Here is a 26,388-nt window from a genome sequence, read left to right on the forward strand (position 1 = left end):
GGGAATTGAAGAAGGAGATGCCAGTCTAAAAGGTTGGGAGGACCCTAAAAGAGTTGGAAAGGAGTAAGGAACAAAAATTGAGTTCTTCTGCTCCTGGATGATATGCTACAATGATATGAGCCAACACGAAGAATCCAGGATTATTTTAGGTTTTCTGGTGGTGTTTTCTCTCCTATGTGCACTCGCCTACAATGTACTATGTCTTTCCAACTATATAATAACTGCAACCCTCCTCACTGTGTTGTATAACAATGCAACACACAGAGACCCCAGAGTACGGAATAACAAGCCACACTATTTCCCTGTAACTATGATCCGCACTGTGACCCTGTTCTGTAGGAAATTAGGAGCCATACTACCACCTGTAGTAATGAATAGCCATAATTTAAATAGCCATAATGTCCTCCTGTAGTAATAAATAGCAATAACGTGCCCCCTAGTAAAATAATAAAATCACTCATTCCCCCACAGCGCCTTCCGTTCACCTCTTGGGCTCTTGCAACCAACATCCTGTGGAATGATGCAGGTTATGCAATGACATCACCGCACTACCTGCGTCTCATAGAAGGTGCTGGTCAGCAGAGCCAGGAACCCAGCGTGGCCTCCAGCACCAAAGCTGTGTGTCAGCTGCACCAAGCATTATGAAAGGATCAAGCTTTGCACAGGAATATGTAGGAGTGTGACAAAAAGAAACCAGTGGGGATAAGCAGGAGAACATTCAAGATGGTGGAACAGCGGTTTAAAACTGGGAAAGTCCTGTTGGATTCGCGACAGTTGGGAGGTGTGATATCACAAAAAAAACAACATGCTGGGAGTTGTAGTTAAACTATGTATAGTCTCTCCTTGTAATTTCCTCTATCAAAGAGGTATTCTAGGACTTTTTAATTTTCTATCGATTATCAACAGGTTATCCATGGATACACCTCTAGGGATCGTCGCTGATCAACTGATTCCTGAAGCCGCTGACATTTAGGTCGGTGCAGGAAGCAAAAAGCACTGACCGTAGCACAGTGGCTCAGGTTGGTATTGCAGGCGCAGCTCCTGTTGAATTCAGTGGGAGCAGTATCTGCAGTAACAGCCTGTTCTGCTGCGCTACAATCAGCAAAATCTACTTTCAAGGCTGACTTTAGTGACGGAGGCCATGTGAATCAGCTGATCAGCAGGGATACCAATTGGTGGATCCCTATTGATCATCAAGTCTGGGATGATTTAGTGAATCCTGCACTAAGCAGGGGGTTGGACCCGATGACCCTAGAGGTCCCTTCCAACTCTACCATTCTAGGATTTTATGATCTATTAGAACAGAGGTGTTAAACTCATTTTTACTGAGGGCCACATCGGGGTTATGGTGACCTTCAAAGAGCCGAGTGTAAGACAGTACAGTAAGGGCTCGTTCACACCAGCGTATTTGCGTACATAATATGCAGTAAATAGAAGCCATTGATTTCAATGAGTTCAATCACATGATGTATATTTTCACACACCATGACCTATTTTGTTACATTCTATGCACCCCAATAGGCCATTGAAGTGAATGGGCACATACGTGGTGAATGCGCAGGAAACCTCTGTATTCACTGCATATTTGCGCACCATTTCAGTGGGACCACCTGTGTTCTTTTTTGCGTGCCCAAATATGCAGGCATAAGCGATTTTTGATTGCGCAAATACACAGTGTATTTGTGCGACCGAAATACGTTTACACCCGTATGAACGAGCCCTAATAGTGACCCCTATAGTGGTCGCAGTAGTAACAGTGAGCCCCACAGTGGCCCCAGTAGTAACAGCGAGCCCCACAGTGGCCCCAGTAGTAACAGGGTACCTTACAGTGGCCCCAGTAGTAATAGTGACCCACACAGTGGCCCCAGTAGTAATAGCGACCCCCACAGTAATATATACCCCCCCACTAGTAATAACCCCTCAGCAACATCATCCCCAGCAGCAATATTAACCCCTCCAGCAGAAATATTAACCCCCCTAACCCTTATACTTACCTCCCCCTTGCAGTCAGCACCGCTCTCCTTCTGCTCACGATGATCCCGGTGCACACTCTGACGTCAGTGTGTGAGCCCAGCACGCTTCCTACCCGAGTCCTCTCCTGTGGAACTGAAGAGCAGGGGACTCAGGGGAAGAGGATCCCGGCTGCACACTGACGTCAGTGTGCACCGGGAACAGCGGTAACAGCACGATTACCAGCGGGGAGCTGCGACACCCCAGCTGGTAATCGCTTCAGTGGTGAGCGGCGTCAGCACACCGCGGGCCACATAACACGAGGCAGTGGGCCGGATTCGGCCCTTGGGCCTTGTGTTTGACACGTGTATTAGAATATTCAATTTAAAAAATAATAAGTCCCCGGGTACAACTTTAAAGGAGGAAATTATGGTGGGAGAATATAAGAGGTGGAACTACAAGTCCCAGCATGTCCATGCTGTTTTGCGATGTTAAAAAACATTTCAAGGAGGGAAGATAAAAGAACTACAACTTCCAGCACACCTAAGCTATTATAATGGGAAGTCAGAAGAGAATAGAACTACCACTTGGAGCGTTTACCCCTGGCTATAAGATCAAAGCCAAAATTCTGAAGACCTTCATGCTGAGCTCTACTCCCTGTGACATCATCACAAGTCCTGCAGTTGTGGTTCTGGTGCCAGGCTTGACTGAGGTGAGGGGGTACTGGAGTATGCCTTCTGCCACCTGGGACTGTGGGACAGCATCCCACATCTGGGATTGTCCTGCAGAATCCGGGACAGTTAGGAGGCCTGGTGTTTCATATATACATGCTTCATATATTTATTTTTGTGACTGCCCACTTGCAACACTATAGTCAACTATAGGATAGGTTAACAATAGTAGAAGTCCCAGAGAATCCTTTTAGGTTCTGCCATCCAGTGTCTAACCAGTGTAGTTACACTGCAGCCACCACTAGAGGGAGCTAAGGAGCTTACTTTATGCTGAGTTGTAGAGTTTAATGTATAAACAGTATACAGTAAGATCCTGAGCTCCCTCTAGTGGTGGCTTCCAGCAGTTTGAATTTTATTATAGAATGGTAGAGTTGGAAGTGACTTCTAGGGTCATTGGTTTATTTCATTTTTATGTCTATGCAGGGGATTTAAGACTCATTAGGAAAAAAATGACTTTTAATCAATATAAAGATATATGAAGAAGTTAGCACAGAATTTTAGATATATGTAAAAAAAATGGAGTTCAAGGCTGAACATTCACTCTCTGCATAATGTACAAATATGTTCTAAATGTATGAAAGACACATTTTTTTCAGTGCAGCATCATAACATATCGATCTCCAGAATGACTCGGCCTACACATTCTAATATTGACTCTCTTAGTTAAGTTAACATTAATCTAAGCTTGCTGATATCAGCAGCTATGATATTAAGTCTACCATAGATGCTGTACGCTCGCCGTTGATTTATGAGTGTACTTTATAGATATTGCTGTAAACAAACATGACCGTAACAGAGTCAATATCTGGTATTTTAAAAAAGCTGTTGTTGTTTTTCACACACGTTAATAGGGGGGGAAAAAACGGCATCATTATGAGGCTTATGTAGAATAGCTTTAGTTGTGTTACGATCGTTAACTTCCTGGTGTGGTATGAATCAAGTCAAGACACAGACCCAATATCTGCATATATGCATATATAGCTGGGCAGCAGGGGTTAGCTGATAGGAGACACATCTATGTTACAAATCTCACCTGCAGACTGCAAAAAAAACCTTCAAACCAACGCTGTCAAGTCTTCCTTGAGGAAGCGTTTTGACTGCGGTTTATGTTGGAGTGTCTCCAGCTACGCTATTATGAGAGTCTTGTAGACAAGTCCATGACTTCTTAATGATGAAGGATCAACGGGTTGACTGTTTACCCGCACTATATCCTTACTGTCAACCGCTGGACATTAGAAGAATGTATTCGAGCACATAATGTATTGTACCCCAAAATAATGTTCTAGAGTACTCTTTCGAAAGCAAGGCAAATAAGGAAGATGGAACAATAGCTCTGCAGCGCAACCTATTGGATGGCAGCATTCCTGCAAATCAATGTTCAACCCTTAATACAGGTCTTTGGAACAGTGAATGGGAATTAAAAACCAAGCCAGAATCCATACACAGACAGCTGTTTCGGGGTGTTTGCTCCTCACCAGTGTGCAGTAGGATTCTGGCTTGGCTAGTGAGACTACCCATTCTGACTCACATCATAGGCCTCTCAATTCGCAATCATTGTTCCAAAGACCTGTATTAAGGGTCATACACTGATTTGCAGGAATGCTGCCATCCAATAGGTGGTGCTGCTGAGGTATTGTTCCATCTTCCTTATTTGCATATGTTTCCCAGAGGAGCATCAATGGCCTTATAAGTCTCCTTGCTCATTTTCTAGGTGGCCTCCTTAAGGAGGGATGCTATCCCTCCCGACTTTCAAAAGCAAGATGTGGTATAAAAAGGTTCTAGAGATTTGGAGTAATTGAGACTAGTCAGGATAATTTTCATAGTATGTGGCTACTAGAATTGTGGATTCACAAAGCTGTAATCCATTGGGCAATGGCTAGACTGTGGTGCATAGTGATAAGGAGGTATAGACTTTGCTGCAGGGGGTTCGATGCTTTCCCAGTTTTTCGGGTCAATGTCAGTGTTACGTTCGTGAGGGCAAATGAGAACCGGGCCCACACGAACGTCACCAAGAAATGATAGGGAACACCAGGTGAACTAACACAGATTAACAACTCTCCCTATCTTTTACTAGGGTAAGTGACACAGACCTACCTGAGTGGGGCATCGCCCCAATAAGGAGCAGTCCATGGTCTTTGGATCTGGGCCCTAGCTGCTCCTGGGAACCCATGCACTCAGGCGAAGACACATACACAGGCCATCACCGACAGGGACAACTGGACAGGATAAGAAGACATGCAGAGCAATATTCACACCATACAGCAGCCAATATGCAAACACTAGTAGCAATAGTTAACGCTAAGAATACGAGGTATTAGTTGACATTTTGATCAAAATATGGAAACTGGTGGGCCACATCACAGCTCCTGGCTATAACGCTAGTGCCTACACTAATCAGGAGTCCAACGACATAACCAAACAAACACAAACCTTTATTGCAGCCACAAAACACAGAACCTGCTTACACCACAGAGAGAGAGAGAAGGAGAACAGGGAACGTTTACCACACCCACACCTGGGAAGACAGCTTATATGTGTACTGACCTGGAGTGGTTGGCTGGCTGGAGACACCCACGCCCAGCCAGCACAATCCCCACACCTGAGGAGGAAAGCTGCAGATCATCTGTAGTATCACAGATCCCAGAAGACAGATGTGACAGTCAGCAAGATGGACATAGGGCACAGGAGTTACCATTGCTGAACAAATAAAGCTTTATTAACTGTAAAACAGGAAAATGGTAATTTGTTACCTGGTAATATGGGGCATCTGAGTCAGTCAACAAACTTCAACAGACTGTATGTGCAATAGTTAATCAGAATCCTAGCCCGGTTGACCGGGATCAGCAATGCATGATAATTTTCTCACTAAATGGTCTTTAGGTCCGGGACACCTGTAAGAACTCCATGCCCAGGCCCGATGGTGCAGGTTCAGCAATGTCAAAATGAGGGAACGGAGGAACCACTTGGCACTGACTTTACTATTCAGCACTCCTTTCCCTATTCTCCAGAGGAAAACTGCCAGTAGGATAATTGCTACTGCCCTGTAGCACAAACCAGGAGTGATTTTTCCCCTGTCCATAGCTTCACTGCTCTCTACACACTCTGCAAGCTTCTCATTGGCTGTATCCCCCAGTCCCGGAGGGAACCATCCTTATGACTATATCTGTGACATTGCAGTACACCAGGAGAGACTCCTGCTTCAACCTTCATCCTGCACCAAGCACCTCTCCCAACTACTTCCTTCCTCTTCTTCCTGTTCCTTCATTCCCATTCTCTCGTAAAGAGAAAGTAACATTACAAGGTAAACAACATATTATAATTAAAACAGCGATAAACCGTACCTCTCCCTGAGGCCCCCTGGCCCCGGCGGTAAATCGCTGGTGAATCACGCCAGCTGAAGCTTTCCATAGCGTTGCTATGGAAAGCGCCAGCCCCGTGTCGACGAGCAGAGAATCATTGTGATTCTCCACTTGCGGCCGGCAATTCGCAGCATGCTGTGAATTGCCCCAATTCTCCGCGATCAGCCTATCTGTTAGATAGGCTGACCTGCGGAGAACCCTCTGCCGGCTCCTGCTCCCGGGTGGCGGCTCCCACGGCTGAGATTCACCGCGGGATACCGCAATGTCCGTGGACAGGGGGCCTTACATAAGACTGTCAGTTTGTACTCCCCAAAATAATCATGAATTGGCAGCAGTAGCGGTGGTACAGTATAAGCAACAAAGGCACAAACCAAGGATCCTCACCAGGAAAGCAGTCAGGATCCAACAGGCCAAGACAAAATGGGATTGTAGACAGGAATGGAGTCAAGAGTCACAACCAGGAGTAGAACGGCGTCAGCTGGAGTCTTCTACCAGAAGTCAAACCAAAAACAATAGCCTAGAGAATGACAATAGCCCAGGACAGGGAATGGCTAAGCCTAACATCATGTCTAGATGCCAGGACCTGGATGGTACAAAACTGGAGAACTGAAGAAAAACTGCATGCGAGAAAAATAGGGCAAGTCCTATCTTTTTTTTGCAGGTAGTATTAACATGCAAGAATGCCAATAGTGAAAATGAAACCATTGAAATCAATGGTTTAGTTTCAGCCCGTTTTTTTTATTTTCACGACCACAAAACGGGATGAAATCACGCCCATTTGTTTAAGCCCTTAGAGCGGATTCACACAGGGTTATTTGCGAGGACAAAATTTGCACCCGCGCTATGCAGAGAATGGAACGCTTGCTATACTTTGTGTGCATTTGCGCATCGAAAGTTCCCATAAAATTCTATGGGAGGTGCACAGAATGCACAATAGACTGCGCAACTCCATGGGAAAAAGAATACTAAAAACAATGCCCCGCGGGCTCAAAAAGTACAGTAAAATACACCAATAGGTGTGCAAAAAAGCCTCATTCATAGTGCAAATACATTGCGCTGAGTTGTGCGCTATTTGTCATACGTCCATCTGAAGCTGCCCTAAGGCTGTACTCACACAGGCGAGAGCGATATCAACTCGGCCCCATACCGCGCTTGCCAGCGTTTATCTATCACGCCGATGGGAAGTGTCTTTAATTTAAAAACGCCTCACATCACTTCTGTAAAATTTCTATCAGGCGTGTGTTTCACGCACGTCAGAGGATCGCAAGTGTTTCAATGGAAAACATCACTTCGCACTCGCATGTACATTGCACGCATGTGAGTGCCATGCAATGTCTTTTAAGGTCCCATTGAAAATAATGGGTATGGCGTTTTGCGGGACATGTGAATAAATCCCTTCAAAATAATTAGATTTCATACTCGTGTGAATTATGTGCGCATCGCACAAAACTCGTGCAAGAATATTGCTTGTGTGAATATGCCCTACAAGTGACATCCCCAGACTCGGCGTCCCAACTGAGGAGTCCTAATAGTCATGAATGGGACAGTTGACTTGACATCTGTGTGCTGCCTTGGACGGTAGCATAGAACATTACAATCATGAAGCCATAGTGTTAGACAGTATAATGTCATCATTCATCTTACCATAATGTTTCCATAAACGGCGTTTTCAACTGACTTTGTCCTCCTTCTTCATTACATCATCGCATCCGCTGCGTCATTAGTTGGGCGTACTTTTTTTATAGGTCAGCCTCTCATGCCCTTTAAGTCATCAAATGACAAATTTGAAATGACACGACTTAATGGCACATTAAACTTGAGTGTGTATTGTTTACCAAAGTGCCCATCTGTGCAAGCTGGGAGAGATTGATGCCAAAATCAATCCGATCAAAATTAATTAGTCGTGCACCAGCTTTTGCATTGTAAACATGGGATGCATCAAATGCAATGCGCTCAGCTAAAAATCAAACTCATGGCAGATGTTACCGCTGTATCTGCAGAGGGGTAACAGATATGTTGTTTTTTATGTTGAATTTTTTATTAATTTCAAAAATATAGGCACCCCCCTCCCCTCCCCCTTCCATTTATTGCATGAGCCTTAACACAATGACAGCTTTCTCTGGCGAGATGCAATCATCTCATTTTATGTCATTCATCTTAATTTGGGGAAATGACATTTAAGGTGTCAGCATTACATATGTAGAAAGGAGGTAATTAAATCAGCCAAAAATGACTAATGTTTTGTATTTCATGAGGGCAGATTAAAATGGCCGGAGAACATATTACTGGCACACCGGAAGATATCTACATCAGTGCAATAAAGGAAAGGATCAGTTATTTACCAAAGGACTAGGGATCAGCGAACCTACTCGGTTCGGGTGTTTTTGAACTCGAGCACCGCTTTTTCTCTACTCGGACGAAAAGATTCGGGGGGTGTCGGGGGGCGGGGGCGGCGTGGTGGAGCAGGGGGTAGCAGTGGGGAACAGGGGGGAGCTTTCTCTCTCCCCCCTCACTCCCCTCTGCAACCCCCCGCTCACCCCCGGCGCCCCCCGAATCTTTTCGTCCGAGTAGTCAGTTACTCGGAAAAAGCGGTGCTCAAGTGCAAAAACACCCGAACTGAGTATATTTGCTCATCTCTACAAAGGACATGTATTATTATAGGTGCGATTGCAGCTCTGAGGTTGAATCCGTATGTGTAAAGATTGTATCTTCTTCCTGTAGTTGAGGGCTCCTTCACATGGACCTACGTCCGCAAAAAGTATGAGCTTAAAAAAATTGGGGCTATTAGAACCAATGGATTCCTATGTAAAAGTTCAGGCGAAAGAATTTTAGGCGGGTTGAAAAATCGCACCTAAAATAATAGGACATGCTTGATTGGATTTCAGCAACTACAATTCCCTGCTGTGAGAAAAGACAGGACATGACCTATCTTTGGTGCGTGATGCTTAGGAGTTTCCATAGACTCCTATGGGAGCTGGATAACACGCAGCATGGAGCTCCCGATGGTGTGAATGGGCAATTTCACCGCTGATTAAGATCGGGACTTGATAGCTTGAAATCTCCTGCTCACACTATTTTTGTGCAATTAGCTGCAATTTTTGCTTGCACGGATAACTTTAGCGTGAAAGAGCCATGATTGTGTTTTATCCAAGCATTGTAGTTTCCTTCAGCGCTCCAAAAACGTACACTGTCCTACCAATAGTAATTGGACAACTGAGGAAGAACCAGAAGTAGGATTTATTTCCATATGTTAATAGTTAGTAGGGCTCCTTTGGTCCTAATGACATCAGATACTCTCTGTGGCATAGTTTCTAACATCTGATGCACCTCAACTGATATTTCCCTCCATTCATGCTGCAAATTCTGGCTAGTTCCCACAAGGAAGATGGACGCTGTTCATATTTCCTGATCCGACATTACTTCAGGTCAGGCCAGTCCAATCGTGGGACATCCATATCCTCCAACCAACATAAAACAGTGTTGGATGTGTGGTAAGGTGCGTTGTCTCATTGGAAGTATGGCTGACCATTCCCAGAGTATTACCACATTGTCGGCAGCACATTATTGTCTAGAATGTCAGGGTACACCTCCATGTTCATGGTTCATGTAAAACATCCCCAGACCATAACAGAATTATCCCTTTCCCTGTACTGTGACATCACTATGTGGATTATCTGTATACTTTGACATTACTGTGCACATTACTCCTGTGCTGCAGCTTTACTTCGTGCGTCACTCCTGTGATATCACTGTGTGTATTATTTTGCTGCTGTGAAAACACTGTGTGGATTTCCAATGTACTGTGATATCACTATGTACATTACCACCATGTACTGTAGCTTCACTGTGTTTATTATACCTGTACTGTGACATCACTGTGTTTATTATATATGTACTGTGACATCACTGTGTGCATTATCCCCGTACTGTGGCATCACTTTGTTTATTATCTCTGTACTGTGACATCACAGTGTGAATTACTTTATACTATGATGTAATGAGTTGTACTGTGACACCATTGTATACATTATCCCTGTTCTGTAACATCAATCTTTGCAATATCCCATTATTATGACATCACTATGTGCATCATTTCTATTCTGTGACATTATAGTGCCAATTACATTTATACTGTGACATCACTTTGTTTATTATCCCTGTACTGTGACATCACAGTGTGAATTATTTTATACTATGATTAGAGATGAGCGAACGTACTCGGTAAGGGCGATTTCACAATCGAGCACCGCGATTTTCGAGTACTTCACTACTCGGGTGAAAAGTACTCGGGTGCGCTGTGGGTGAGCGGGGGATTGCAGCGGGGAGTGGGGGGGAGAGGGAGAGAGAGAGGGCTCCCCCCTGTTCCCCGCTGCTACCCCCCACTCCCCTCTGCAACCCCCCGCCCCACAGCGCACCCGAGTACTTTTCACCCGAGTAGTGAAGTACTCGAAAATCGCGGTGCTCGATTGCGAAATCGCCCTTACCGAGTACGTTCGCTCATCTCTAACCATGATGTAATGAGTTGTACTGTACTGTGACATCATTGTGAGCATAATTCCTGTGCATTAGGGAGGCCAGGGTGATCATAAAGTTTTCATGTTCTGAACTTGCTGCTGAAAGTGTTTGTTTTGCAGTTGGGCCCCATTACAAGTTTTGTTATGGGGCCCCATGATTATTTGTTATGCCCCTGGACCTGAGCAACTATTTAAAGGGACACTCCAGTGTAAACACATGTATCCACCTCGGCCCCCTCACTAGATTGCCTGACACACTCTGGAGGTTTCCTCTTTCGATTGAAGCCACCTTCCTGCGGTGCAGTCCCTTTATCAGTCTACATCTTGATGCTAAAAGATTTTGGTTTCAGTTTAACATCTGTCCCATGATGCATCAGCATGGCTATACTACTTCTATCTGTGGGCTGTTTAATTATCATTAACCCCTATAGTTTTTAATAATAGTAGGCTACAAACCATAAGTATACAGTCAGCAGAAAGAGCTGTGATCTTCTCTATTATAACTGTGTGATGATCATCAGTAACTGTGACAGGAATGACCTACCCCCTGCAGGTAGGTCCTGTATAACAGCATCACACAGACCAAGAAACTGACTAGTAAACAAACACATAACCCCAAGAACATCTGACCTGTTCAGAACTGAGATCACATGACCACCTGAGGCAAAAGAGACCAGAAATTTCAGATAGAAAAAAATAGCTAACCAAGGTAATAGTAGCCCAGTTATACATACTAGGGGACAAGCTACATAATGAATGAATGAATGAATGAATTTTAAAAAATCACCCTTTAAATGAAGAAAACCAGGTGGTGGTCTCTTCTCTATCTGCACTTCAGCTCTAATGTTCCTCACCACCTAAGGGCTCTTTCTCACGAGCGTATATCAGCCGGCCGATATACGTTAGGATCTGATGCATTGGATTCCAATGCGCCGGCCCCATTGAAAGCAATGGGAGATGGTCGCGATCTCACAGCTGCAGAGGGTATTTATTCAGTTCCCCAGGGATGTGAGGCTGTCACATCAGGGGCTTAACCTTGTTCACAATGGGGCATACACAAGTCCAGTAATTTATTTCCCCGTGAAACCAACACAACCTTGGGCGTCTCTAATAGTAATAGGGCGCTACACCATGAAAGTTACGAAAACAGCATATGGCTGCCACGCTCAACTGTTTCTGAAAAAACCTAGCAAAGTGGTCAGGAAACTCAGCAGTGGTTTTCTGAGGAAGTACAGGGATAGGAATACCCCTTTAGGTTAATGGTCTGATATAAATATAGGTGGCCTGAATATATTTATGAGGTCTCTTTGGGTCTGATAGTAATATAAGGGGTCTGAATGTATTTAGCAGGTCTGAACAGGGATCTGATATTAATATAGGAAGTCTGAATATATTTAACCCCACCCTTTTATATAAGCCACACCTTTTGGAAAGGCCTCTCTCAGTTTGTCGTAGTATCCAGTAAAGGACGTTTCCAGATTGACATCTCTAAGAATGGTGTAATCAAGAAAAATCATGTGGATGTAAAAAAACGAAAGGGGTCAGAGGAGGCCGACAAGAATCTTTCTGACAAACAGACAAGACAAGTAAACTGCAGCTAAATACAGGATTGGTGCTCCAACTAATGTGTCAGAATACACAATTCGCCGTTCCTTAGCATGGATGGACTATAACAGCAGGTGACTAATTCCAGCTCCATTGAAAGGCGAGGCGCCAGTAGGTCACAAGTGTAATTTCCATACAAGGAAACTCTAGTCATGAAAGGCCCTAATAAAGTGGCCCTTCCGTGTATAGCATGTCATCATAAGATATGGAAATATGTAAAACATTAAGGTTAAGTGGAGGTCTTTTTAATGGAGTTGTCTGACATAAGACAGATGGCTTGTACTTTGTTCCCAGGAACAGTGCCTTTCCTGTCCATGGGTTGTGCCTGGTATTGCACGTCAGACCTATTCAGCTAACTGTAATATGAGATACAACCCAGAGAGAAAAAGGTATAGTTTCTGGGGAAAAAAATCCGATTCTTTGTCTAATCTCTAACAACAGAGTCATTGTTTTCTTTAAAGTTAGAATTTAACTTTAAAGAACTGAAAAATATGTCACAATAATATGATTCTTTTATCAAAAAATAACTACAGCATGTGTGATATCCATTTATCCATATGACATTGTTCTTCCTCCCAGATTGTCTTCTTGTAGGTAATTCCCTTTAAGATGTCCAGCTACCAATTAATTACTCTCTTGATCTACACTTTGAAAATCCCTTTCTAAGCTGCGCTGATACATGGAGACCAAAGTCTATCACTAATCCCTATCAATTTATTCTACACTGTATAGACTCCTGAAATATACATAATTTCACCAAAAAAGATTAGATCATAGGATTTTAACTCTAGAAACATAGATGAGTCCTACAGACAGATAGATAGATATATAGATATGAGATGGATAGATAAATAGATATGAGATAGATAGATATGAGATAGATAGATAGATAGATAGATAGATAGATAGATAGATAGATAGATAGATAGATATGAGATAGATAGATAGATAGATAGATAGATAGATAGATAGATAGATAGATAGATAGATATGAGATAGATAGATATGAGATAGATAGATAGATATGGGATAGATAGATAGATAGATAGATATGAGATAGATAGATAGATAGATAGATAGATAGATAGATAGATAGATAGATAGATATGAGATAGATAGATAGATAAATAGATAGTATATAGATAGATAGATATTAGGTGGATAGATAGATAGTATATATAAAGATAGATAGTATATAGATAGATATGAGATAGATAGATATGAGATAGATAGATATGAGATAGTTAGATAGATAGATAGATATGAGATAGATAGATAGATATGAGATAGATAGATATGAGATAAATAGATGTGAGATAGATAGACAGATAAATAGCTAGATATGGGATAGATAGATAGATAGATAGATAGATAGATAGATAGATAGATAGATAGATAGATAGATATGAGATAGATAGATAGATAGATAGATAGATAGATAGATAGTATATAGATAGATAGATATTAGGTGGATAGATAGATAGTATATATAAAGATAGATATGAGATAGATAGATATGAGATAGATAGATATGAGATAGATAGATAGATGCATTATTTTGCTGAAATGTGAGGATATTTTAATGGAATGTATATTTTAGGAAATTTTTAAAAATGCATCTAACAAACTTGCACTACTGTGATAATGGTTTTTAATCATGACATTGTATATTTATAATAGCTCACACTTCCCTAAGTGTAATACTTGTTTATTGAATTTTCTTGTAAAATACAAGATTCTGCCTCTTTGCTTGTATTCGGGGTGAATGTAGTATCAATTCTGAATCTCCATGTACAGATTCTTCAGTGAGGTCAAGAGTGTGAGCATGCATTATAGATGTCCTCTGTACGTTGAGCAATATCCGCCAGAAAGAGCAACTATGGGAAGGGAAACAATGTATTTATGATTTCAGACATGATAGACGGAGAGACTCATTTCATGACAAAATTAAGTCATGAAAGGAAGCACCAGGTGGACGTTCAATCCACAACGTACTTGGGAACCAACAAACAATGAAGGAGCAGCCACTGTACTGTCCTCACACGGATGTTCGCAGGAAGGCTGAAGTACACCATATCTGCTTCTTCTTTTGTTACTCCTTATTGTATTCTTTAAAAAAAAGTCAGTATAAGCTTCTGAGGTTTCCTCCATTGAGAAGTCTTTTAACATTTTAGTGTGTTCTGAGTTATCTTGGCTAGACCTCATAGCAGCGCTTCTCATTTCCATTCTTTGGCTCCATTGTAGAAGCCAAACAATGATAGAACTGAAGGGTCGGATCCGGCTTATAATAGCTTAAACAGTGTCCAGTGAACCTCATTAACTATAATGGTGTTCATTCGGTTTCTGGCATGCCCTTAAGCATTATACTGCACAAAATGGCGCAGTGTAAGGGGGGTGTAGTGTGTCATTTTTTTTATTAACCCAATAAGGACCAAGCGCTGAAAATGTACAGCACTTGATTTTGGGCTTTAGTCCTGGCCTATGGTAAAAATATGGCCCCTGCAATCTAGCAAGAGCAGGGCGGGTACTAGGATGTTAGTCACAGCCAAGAAACCAGAAGAGAAGGCAGAAGCAGTTTTTAAGCAGACTACAAAGCTATGTAGTGAGCAGAGAAAGTGTTAGTGCCACTTTCGCTATTTGATCCAGCGACACATTACCACCATTTACCCCCTGCCATGGCAGAGCTGTAGGGTCCTGGCAGACCCAGATAAACTCTGTTAGTGACTACTGCCACTACAGGGGGATGTTTTCCCTTGTAACTGGGATTATTCACCATGGAAAAAAGACAGTTATGGGGCAACCAAGTAACTATGTATAAATACATTAGGGGACAATACAGAGATCTCTCCCATGATCTGTTTATACCCAGGACTGTTACGGCGATCCGAGCAGGAGGCCTACAGTGACAGGGGAGACCACGGGGAAACAAGATGGATGCAACGGGTGGTTTTGCGACCTCTCTGACCAGCAGCGCCAGCTTGGTCTAGCTCAGTCGCTTGCAATGAACAGCAATATAGCATTAGAGAATATTAATGCCACGTGATGCCAGCACCTCTTCTAGGCCGCTATTCATACAGCGTGAAATAAAGAGTCCACAGTCTAATAATGAGTTTTGCAGAAAAATAACCGGAGGTGCACAGTTGTACTTTACTCACAACTTTGCAGCTTTGATTCTTCAACAAATAGTAGATGGTGCAGTATTAACAATCTTCTTTACAGATTTTCTCTTCTCTTCCACACTATCAATATCACACGCTTACTAGGATACACTCCTCCCTCTAAACTGCAGTCGTCTTCTGTCTCAGTTATCTGATAGATCGTCCGTGGGGTATGCACTACCGACTCAGTAAGAGCATTCAATCAAGTTTTCTATTTTGTTCCCAGGCTTCTTATGTTGCTTCCCTTCTTTTTCTCGTGGTAGAAGACCTGTTCCTCTACGCCTAGCTCAGTGCAGGAACGTCCACCACCTCCGACTACTTTTTCTCCACTCTCTCACTAAACTCTGCCTCTTAACTACCCGAGTCTTTCAACCACGTCACTCACACAATTAAAGAGACACACACACAGGACTCACTCACAACAGTCATCCACATATATCCACACCACAGCTTTGGGCCATTACAGTAGAAAAAGGGCATCCTCTACGGTTAAAGGGAAAGAAGGTTTCATCACCAACACAGAAGGGGATTCTTTACTGTAAGAGCAGTAAGTCTGTGGAACTCTCTGCCTGAGGACGTGCCCCCTTGTCTGCAGCAGATAAATACCAGCAAACTCTTGTGAGAGATTGCTGTTCAATGTATTGCTTTATTGTTCTACTCTGTGTGAATCCCACTCAGAGCTGGTGTGGTGCAGGCTTGTCTGCAGTGTCCCTCTTTCCTCCCCTGAAGATGGTCTGGACACCCGCTGTCCCTTCCCTCCTTGTGGTTTCTGGGATGTACAAGCCCACAGGTTTCTCCTTATCCCTGGGCAGGTTCGGCCTCCAGATGTCTGATGTCCTATGTGTGTGTCAGATGGGTGATGCCTGACACTGTTCCCTATGTCAGCACAGTGGCTGACTTTCTATTCCCTTGGTGTGAGGATACTTGGACTTGCTCTGGTTTAACATCTGTATGCATTTGAGCTCTGGGTGGGGTTCCCTTTATACATTGTATGCACAACCTGGTATTTTGGTGTGAACAGGGACATGTGTTGTTTGTCTGTGCAAGTGGCCGGACATGTGCTTTATATGCAGTCCTATTCTGTGCTCATTGTGTGTAAACAGTGTTGTATCCTATGTGTGTTTTGTGCGGGTTCCTGATCAGTGATCTCTAGGTCGCAGATGAAGACAGTGGGGCCGACCTTACCAGGACGATTGCCCTACTTCTAGGCAGCGGTTCCCCACTTTCCCTGGTTAGTAAGGGACAGGGGTCCTTCCATCTTTACCTGGAGAGATATAGTTTGTAGTGCAAATACTATAAGTGTGTTTAAATGGACACGCTTGCGTCCGTATTGAAGTATGGTGTTTTTGTGTTCCCAGAGGATGTAACACCTGCACTACTACTGCCCTTCTTACTGGATCAGACATCACCTTTGCAGTCAGAGGCCATATTGTGCTGCAACAGTGCTAATCCTGTAATGGCATCCCCCTCACCTGCCAATTTTGCAAACTTGTTGGGATGTGCCAGTTTAGGACTAGCCTCCCTTCATCTCTTCCCTCTATCCCTCCTAACTGGCCCCTGCTAGCTGCTTGCCAATCCTGCTCTCCCAAATTACCATTCGCCCCCACATCTACCCCAGCGAGTGTTTGCTCAGTGAGAGCAAATCCCTTTCCATGTTGCCAATGGATCTCAGTGTTGCAAGTTGCACAATTAGATCTGGGCTTCCAAACACACAACATATTCACATCTCATACAGCACTATACACACTTGAACAGTTGTTCAAGTACTGCATACATGCCACAAGATGTACACTGAGTGGCATTGTTCATTATGGAGCACATTCTAAATGGGGATTGTACAGATAGATTTGATAAAAGTAATATATGCAAGTGACAATTAAAATAGATAAGTATTAAATAAATATAAGGGACTTTCCTAAAGTCCCTAAATCTAAAGTCACTAATCTCAAGTCACACACTTAAGAAACAGCACACTTCAGAAGACAGTACACTTAGAATACAGCATACACATTAAAGCTTGCACATTCGCTTTTGTTTGCTTTATATAGCTCTTAGCTGTAATACTCTTGCTCCTCCTCTGTTTGGAAAGGCCCTCCCGTAGCAGAGTCTGTAAGTTTATACCATAGAAATGAGGATCCTGGTTCCCTAAGCATTTTACAAAGATGAATGCAACAGCTCCAACAAGTCCAACCTCAGTATAGTACCCCATTTAGAAAACTGAGCTATCCCGGACTAGTGAGTTAAGGACTATGATACCATATGCAACTTCTACTAGTATCCTGTATTACTGGTCTCAAAGGACTAAGCTAATCAGGATTACAACATGTTCTGGACAAGTGGACCAAGAACTATGTTCTTTCTGTTATACAGTATTGTTTGTTGTTCAAATAAAATTATTCTGTCTCCTCTGCAATTGCGATTCCTTCTGGGTTTATTACATATCCCTGTTCTTCAAACAGTCGGGCCTACTTCTGCACATGGCCCGCATTGTAACCAGTATGGCAGGAACTTGGCCACGAGTCCCTGATGCCTCTGTTGCCAACAAAGGAAGACAGAGAGACTTTGACAAGCCCAGAGGTGATTGATGATGTAATTTCTGCTATAGCAAAACTGTGGCTGGACTAGAGTAGAAAGTGTGAAACGGGCACCCTTCTGGCGAAAGACCCAGACTATCGGGACAACCTCAAGTACGCTGCCTATTACAGCAGTATTCTGCACTATTTTGTCCACCATTTTGTCCCAGGTCTGCAAACGAAACCTCCAATGCTGGTGTAAACATAGTTTAACAACCATTAATCACTTTCCCTGCACCCTGGATGACATATTTTTCTGCACTTACACAAAAATTCCATGTAAGGGTCCACCTTATCAACCAGAATTTTAAGAAGTTGTCCTCTTTGCGAATTCTCATTTTATGAAAAGGTCTGCAAAAATAATCAAACTGCTGGAAGTCATGTGGTAGGATTTTGGGGCTCCTCCATCCAAAGCAATGGTACTTTTAGTTAAGCTTCTGGCTTCGGCTGGAGATTTCCTTACCACCTATTGACCTGGTCCCTTACATATTAAAATCCTTGTTTTGTTTGATTGGCTCCACCTCTGGACTTCCTGTAAAAGTCTGGCTATTTTGCTTCCTCTTAGCAAGATGATTGTGTGCTTACTGTAGTCTAATATGATTCCTTTGCTTTGATCCACCTTGATAAACTACAACTATTATTCCTGTAATGACCTCTGACTAATTTTAATGACTAGACTACGACTGATGGTGGATTAAGGGGACCTTGGGCTGTTCACACAACTTGCTCCCCCCTCACACACAATGCCGCCCTTGACTCCCCAGCAGAATATTCTCTGGTAAAACATTAAATAAGCAAACGAAATCCAGAACAACTATTTGGGCTGAATTTTGGTGTGGATCTGCACTAGATTGAACCTCTTTAATTGTGTAGATTGGTACTAAAATATACAAAATGGTGTGGTTTTAGTGCAGATTTGCTGTGGAATTAGATACAGCAGCTCAGCTTTATTATACTTCAAAATAATACAGTTACCATATGTATTTAATTTCCAGCTCTACACAGTGATAGTGATCACAGTGCAGTTACCTCCACTGATCTTAGGTGGTCTTATTGTTGCTTGGAGTCATCCATATTTGGTTTTCTTTTGTCTGGGCCCAGACCACCAGTGAGATTTTTTCCTTCTATGACTCGCTCCTGTACACTCTCCACATCCTTTTGCTCCAAGCCTTAATCAACTTTTCAGTGCCTCCCATAGCAATTATGTGCCCACTGTGGTCCCACTTAGTAATAGTGACCCGCTCTGTGGCACCAATTAGTAATTTCATTCTTTGTGGCCCCAATTAGCAATAAGACCCTCTCTGTACCCCAATTAGTCATTGTGATTTCCTCTGTGGTGCCACTAAGTAATATGATCCTCTGTGGCTTCAATTAGAAATAGGGCCCCCTGGGTGCCCCACTTAATAATAGGACCCCCTTTGCAGCCTCAATTAGTAATAGTAACCCCATTTATTGTCCCAATTAGCAATAGGTTCTTCTGTGTGCCCAAATTAGTAACAGAATCTTTTGTGGCCTCAATTAGTTCTAAGACCCTCTCTGTACTCCAGATAGCATAGAGCCTTTGTGTGGCCCATGGTAGAGTTCATGGCCCCCTCTGCTAAACCTCCGGCTATAAGGAGGAGAAGGAGTTAAACTCTTTACTATACTCACAGCCTTCTCTCTTTGCGCAATTTCACAAGTGCATAGCAGGACATCATCACTCCTCTCCCCAGCATTCACTCTATTGTGAGTATTGGAGTCGGGGAAGGGGAGGAGTGATGACGTTCTGCTGTGTGCCTATCAGATTGCTGCCACAGAGAGCGAAGTTTGTGAGTGTAGAAAACAGTTCAACCCCTTCCTTTTCCTGTGGCCAGATGTTTAGCTACGTGGATAATAATGGGGCAATTAGGACAGCTGTGGATCCCTATTCGCCCCTATTATAATCTGCCATTGATTATGATCATTGACTCTAGGAGAAATTAGGCATTATATGTTGCCCATTGAAATCAATGAGCTGTCCATATAATGCTTGAACAGGTTAAGTCCTCCAGATAAACAGACATTGTTTAGGATAAACAGTTTTTAGTAAGACAAGATAAAATTTCAGATATAGAGGGGGGATTGGGATTTTTCCAATATTTAACTAAAGTCACCTCTCTGGTTTTAATATTAATAAAAATAATGCTATTAAAAAGAGACACTCTTTGTTGTCGATCTCTTTATTCCAGTTTATTGATGGATATCTCAAATGCAGATTCCCTTTTGTTAACCCAGATTACCATCCAAATGAAAAGGATCTCATTGGGACTTCTAGAACTTATCTATGATCTCTTCTTTCTAAATATCTTCTAGGACTTCCATCCTTAAGTGAAATTTACCATCTTCTGACTGAGTATACATATGTATGTTTTCAGTGACTTTGGATATTGGTCATGGGCTTCTTCATTAATATCAATGATTTTAAACCTGTACTGGGCCTATCCATTGACATGACTAGAGGTTCATTGAAGGTCTTGTGGTCATCAGAACTTTAGGAAGTAAATAAAACATAATGGATTTTTCTATTAATAATGTATTCTCATAATGCTCCATGTAAATTTGTAAGCAGGGCCGGCATCATACCAGGCTGATACCAGGGTCCATGCAAGGGCATTAGAGAATATTACCACACTTGTACAAATATTTATTTGCACAAGTGAATAGATGGGCAAACATTCACTCACTTGAGCGAAGCCTTGCCAACCCATCCCCACCTCTCGCATGACTACTGGTGGTTATAAAAGGAATAGCTGCTGTGCCATCAGGCAGTGCAGGAGATGCAGCCAGAGTGTGATCAGCTAGTCAGACTATATGAGAGTCTAGCAGCAGCTAGTAGATTAGCTTGGCAGCTGCTGCCAATGGAAAGCGACATGAGCAGCCGTTTCATCATATTGGGGAGGAGCCATGCAGCAGCCCTGTGTGATCTGGAATTGAGAAGAGGCACAAGCCGCATGTGTGACCAAATTCCTGACCAAATGGTCAGGTCTGCGACAGGATTCAGCCGTGCAGGTGTCTAGTACAAAGGGACGCATTATAGGCCACGAAAGGGCCCAGATGACTAGAGACCAAAATATAGGCCAGGTTGCAATGGCTTGCTGTGAAAGAGAGGGTTCAATTACTAGAAGACATCTGGATTTAATGCAGCAAAAAGATGTAAGTGAAAAAGTTTGCACACTAGATTTTTTGGGACTAAGCAGGCCTGCTGATAGAGGTTGATGTAGTGGCCCAGTACATGCTTTCTTGCGCCCTTCCATAATGTCATACATGTCATGTCTTATGTAGGTGCGCTGTGCAAATTTTTGTAGTCATTCTGTTATATGTATTGCACAGCTGCAGGGTGTGATGGGCTAAGTGTTTGCAAGAGCCGGCAGATTGCCTGTGAATGTATCAACTTATGCCCTGTCACATGGTATGAGTGAGAGTATAAATAAGAGTGTCTGAGAGCGGAGAGAGATCTATGTCTTTTGGATTCCTGATAAAGGGTGCCAGCTACATGGGGTACCTTCAACCCTCATGTAGTGAAGAATGGAAGAGGAGGAGAGGTTCCCTGGATTGCCTGATCTAGAATGAGAGAGGAGTGAGCCCCAATTGGAGAGAGAGCATGAGAGAGAAGTAAGTGGAGTTTTCCCCAAGGTCCAGTGCAGAGGTACTCTTATCAATTTTTCACACTCCAGTGTCCTGAAGTCTGGGACCACCGGATGGAGGTGCTCTTCTTTAATTATTCACACCCAATTGTTCTGAAGTCTGGGACCGCTGCATGGAGGTACACATCTTCAATTGTTTCTCACGCAGGCATCCAGAAGCCTGGGATCGCCTTGTGGGTATTATTGTATCTTGACGCCACCAGAAGCTAGGGGTTTGACAGGGCTTGGATGCAGTAACACCCCTGACACACCCCATGCTCCCAATTAGGTCAAGGCTTGAAGGTTGTAGCAGCATGTGCATTGCTTTTTGCCTTCCCTGCAGGCTTAGAGTTAGGGTTCATTTTCCAGTTAGGCTTAGATTATGAGCTGTAAATGCTGACATGTTACAGCTGTAACATGCCAGCATTTACAGCGTGTAATCTAAGCCTAAAAAAAAAACTAACCCTCACCCTAACCCTGCAGGGCAGGCCAAAAACAATGCACACGCTGCAGCTCTGACTCTCACCGGAGCTCCCAGCTGGCGTGCCTGTGCTCCATCCCTTGCGGGGTAGCGCTGCTTCTGTCTGATGCGTTCCGGCCGCCCGGCGGATGACACCTCCGTCCCGGCCGCCGGCTGACTGCTCTGTCCAAGCCACAGCTGCGTCTTTGCTCCATCACGGCCGGTCCCCCACTCATAGTTTCTGCCCATGTGCCACCGCCGCAGATCCTCCTGGTGCCGCTGTCCTCAGGATGGCACTTTGTAGATGAAACATGCCCACAGCCAATCACAAGCTGGGGGCATTAACATTTTTTGAGACTGCTGTATTATGTCGCCACCCCTAACTTTTGGTGGCGACATAATACAACTACACCCACCGTGTGGAGGTACTCCTAATCAAGTCTGTCTAAAGGCTTGCACTTAGAAGATTGTCTATTTTGCCTTGTACTGCTGGAGTTTGTTTAAGTAAAATTGTTCCAGGCCCTAACCATTCTCAGGGACCTGAGGTACGTTATATCTGTCTGCAGCTCATTTATTCTCCACCAAAGGTCATTCTGGTGTGTAGCGGAACGGTGGCATTACCCGTGAAAACCACTATCCCTGTTCTCCAGTTTATTGGGCATCCCTCTCCTAGGGGTGTCCGGAAGAAGCCCAGCGCTGCCCTGGCCGTGGCTACATGCGTCCCTCCGGGAGGGAGCATGGTAAGTGTCTTCGTGACAAGCCAGTATCTTTCCCTCCCCACTCCTCAACGCATGCCCTGTGTCCGGAGTCACCCTATGGGATGCTACATTGATGTTATGGGACTTATACTGCTAGGTGTGGGCTGTTAAGAGGAGCAGATACTGCGAGACGTGAAGGACTCATGTTGTGTTTGTAGGGGTGCAGCAAGACACCCAACATTGCAACTATAGTGAGTATGTTACGTTCGTGTGGGTAAACAAACACTGGGCCCACATGAACGTGACCAGAACACAAACAGAAACCGACTGATAACACACACTCGCCATGCATACCTGTACACATAAGCAGATGTTATAGCTATCAAAGTACGAGGTATTGGATCGTATATTGGCAAAAATACTTAAGCCCGCAAGCCCAGCGATCAAGGCTGCTCGTTGTCTTGTGGGTCCCTACACTAGCAAGACAATTGACACCAAGCTGCAGGGAGAATGGCAAGGCCCTACCTAATAAGCAAGGCGATCGCCTCGATAAAGGTGGCCCCGCACTGAAACCTCGGTCCTGACTATCTCTCAAGGGTTAATACACTGAACCAGAACAGACCGGCACACAGGACACAAATCACACAGCAACACATTAGGCTTAGCATGCAAGACACACAACCACATAGAACAGGACAGTTCACTCCTCATGTCTAGCCACCTGCACAGACATACAGAACATGACACTGTTCACACCATGTACACAAAACATGGCTATCCACACCTAATGTCTGCCCACCTGCACAAATACTGGACTAGCGCCTGTTCAAACACATAACACTTTTACAGGCATGCAAAACCAACAAATCCTAGAGTGAAGGGAAACCAGCTTCTTCTTGCAGAGGGAGGGTATTTAACTGCAACCAGACCGGTGGTGATTGGCTAGCAGGAGATCACCACACCTAGCCAGCTCAATCATTCTACAACTGTGGAGCTGTGCTGCTAGAAACCTATGTGGTACAACAGATCCCAGCCAGCAGAACCCTAACAGCACCTCCCCTTAAAAAGGGGCCTCTGGACCCTCAAGGCATAAGGGTCAGTTCTCTCTCTATAGCTCCCCCTTAGCTCATATGATGCTTCTCAAAAGCTTGTTTATCCAGGTATACAGTAATAAACTGTGTATATGCAAGTTGGATATGCAGTTTCTGGTACCTAATATTAACACAGACAACCACATGCCTGAAAGTAAATGGTGCGCCTGCAGTTTACTTACAAACATGTGTTAGTCTTATTTCACTACCAAAAGCTTTTAATCCAGGCACTGGTGTCATGATCACCTAATTCCATTAGTTGTCCAGATCCTGTTGTATACCTTCAACAGTGCACTTATCACCACCATGACACGGCTCCTCAGCCACATCTTAGAAACTGCTCAGAGAGTGCAAGCCTCTTCCTGCTTGTCACAAGTTCCAGAAGAAACTTGGTCCAGGAAGCTGCCAAGAGGCCTACAGCAACATTAAAGGAGCTGCAGAAGTTCCTGTTAAGTTTTGGTTGTGCAGTGAATGTGACAACTATTTACTGTATTCTTCATATGTCTGGGCTATGGCTTCGGGGGGCAAGATGGAAGCCTCTTCTAACAAAGAAAACATCCAAGCCTGGCTATGTTTTACCAAAATCTCCATCAAGTCTGTCAGAAGTCTGCGGGAGAACGTGATAAGTCTGATGAGACCGAGGTTGAAGCTTTTGGTCATAATTCCAAAAAGTATGTGTGGCACAAAACCAACACTGCACATCACCAGAAGACCCTGCCCCCCCCCCCCCCCCATACCCGCAGAGAAGATGGTGGGGGCAGCATTATGCTTTGGGGCTGTGTTTCTGTTGTTGAAACTGAGGCTTTAGTCAAGGTCGAGGGAATTATGAACAGTCCCAAATATCAGTCCATTTTGACAAAAAATCCTCAGCCTCTGCTAAAAAGCTGAAGATGAAGAGAAATTTCACCTTTTAGCACGACAACAACCCAAATCATACCTTCAAATCACTAAAAGAATGGCTTTGCCAGAGGAAGATCAAGGTTTCAGAACCAAGGAGGAGAGGTCAGGGGAGGAAGATTCCTGGTGCACACACCACGTGCCAGAAGTGGTACAAAAGCGGGATAGACATCCCGAAAGTAGGACTGTCCAACCTAAATTGGGACGCCTGTTCACCTTGTATGATGTGAAGTGTAAAACGGGGTGACGGGGAGCAGGGCACTTCAGGGATATGCTCTTATATGAGATGATTTTAGATTCATTTAATTTGAGATTAAAGTTACCTGAGATGATATTCGCACCTACGGTGATATGAGCCCACAGTGACATGGTGCTCCTAAATTTAGTGATATGCTCCAGCACCTAGGGTGCATTAGGCCGCGAGGTTGACATGCCATGGACCTTCGGTAATACAGAGTATGATGATGAGTATTAAACACCACGAGGACAGTGCCTTGTCCCGCCGAAGCATTCTCCTTATGTGTAATGGACATGGTGGCAAGAGACATAGAGGAGATGTATCCTGCACCTATGGTGCACTGATCCCACATGCGTGGAGTACGGAGAATGTTCCATATAGACATATATTGTAAGTGTGAAATTTCAGTCAACTCTATGTAACGTTAAATGTTTTTATACCTTCCCATGGAGTGACATGTAATTCCAGTTTGTTTAGTAAAGTTTGATTTTTATAAAATGTGCTGCCTTCATTTGTTACTGCCATACATAATACCGCCACCTGCTGTATTGATACAGGTAACTGACGGGGCTTCACCTGGGTGGGTATAAAAAGTTTATTGAAGACATGGGACCTACTGCGTTTCTGTTTGTGAGCTGCGGCCTGGAGACCCGCACGGCCGAGTAAGAAAGTAACTGTAACCAGCTAGCAGAATTGACATCTTTCACAGGAGCCACTGGCGGTTTTATGGTTTTACTTGAATGCTTGCTCAGTATGAAGCAGGTGGACGGCGCGTAATTGTGCAGCGATGACAGATGGAGGTGGAGGCAGCACATTTTTATCAAAAACAAACTTTACTGAACAACAACAGTATATATGTCATTTCACTCTATAGGAAAGATCTTACACGTCATAACATCATCAGTCATTATTGTTCTTAAAGCGACAGTTACCATTTACGACACGGTAACTATGAACCATCACAACATATAGATCATGTCTTGGGACACTTCACTGGCAGCAGTAAGGTACATGTCTTGTAGGCCTCTCTAATCACACCTGACACCTGTTATACTCGAATGCTGCATGACCATTGAAATGGCCTTCCACATAGTAGGCCCAACCTCTCCCGGCCCATAGGGGCCGCGTCTCTTCACACAAGATGCCTGACGTTGCTGATGCCATCTACATACTAAAGTCTCTCTCACATAATAACCTGCGAGTCTAGTACATACATCTGCTCCACCTTAACATGGGCCTTGCTGCGCCATTAGAATCTTCATCAAAAACATACTACATGACATCATACTTATCACATCATAACCTCATAACATATTGACTATCTTTGCAATAATAATAATAGAAGTTGTTGTGTTAATCAAATGAAACTTCTCTGTGTGATTGTAACATTGATACAAGTAACTGATTACAATATCAGAGCAAAAGGATCATTTTTTACGGAAAACTGACCCCTTAAAGATTCTAGTACCCTGT

Source organism: Eleutherodactylus coqui, chromosome 3 (genome assembly GCF_035609145.1).
Source record: "Eleutherodactylus coqui strain aEleCoq1 chromosome 3, aEleCoq1.hap1, whole genome shotgun sequence".
NCBI classification, from domain to species: domain Eukaryota; kingdom Metazoa; phylum Chordata; class Amphibia; order Anura; family Eleutherodactylidae; genus Eleutherodactylus; species Eleutherodactylus coqui.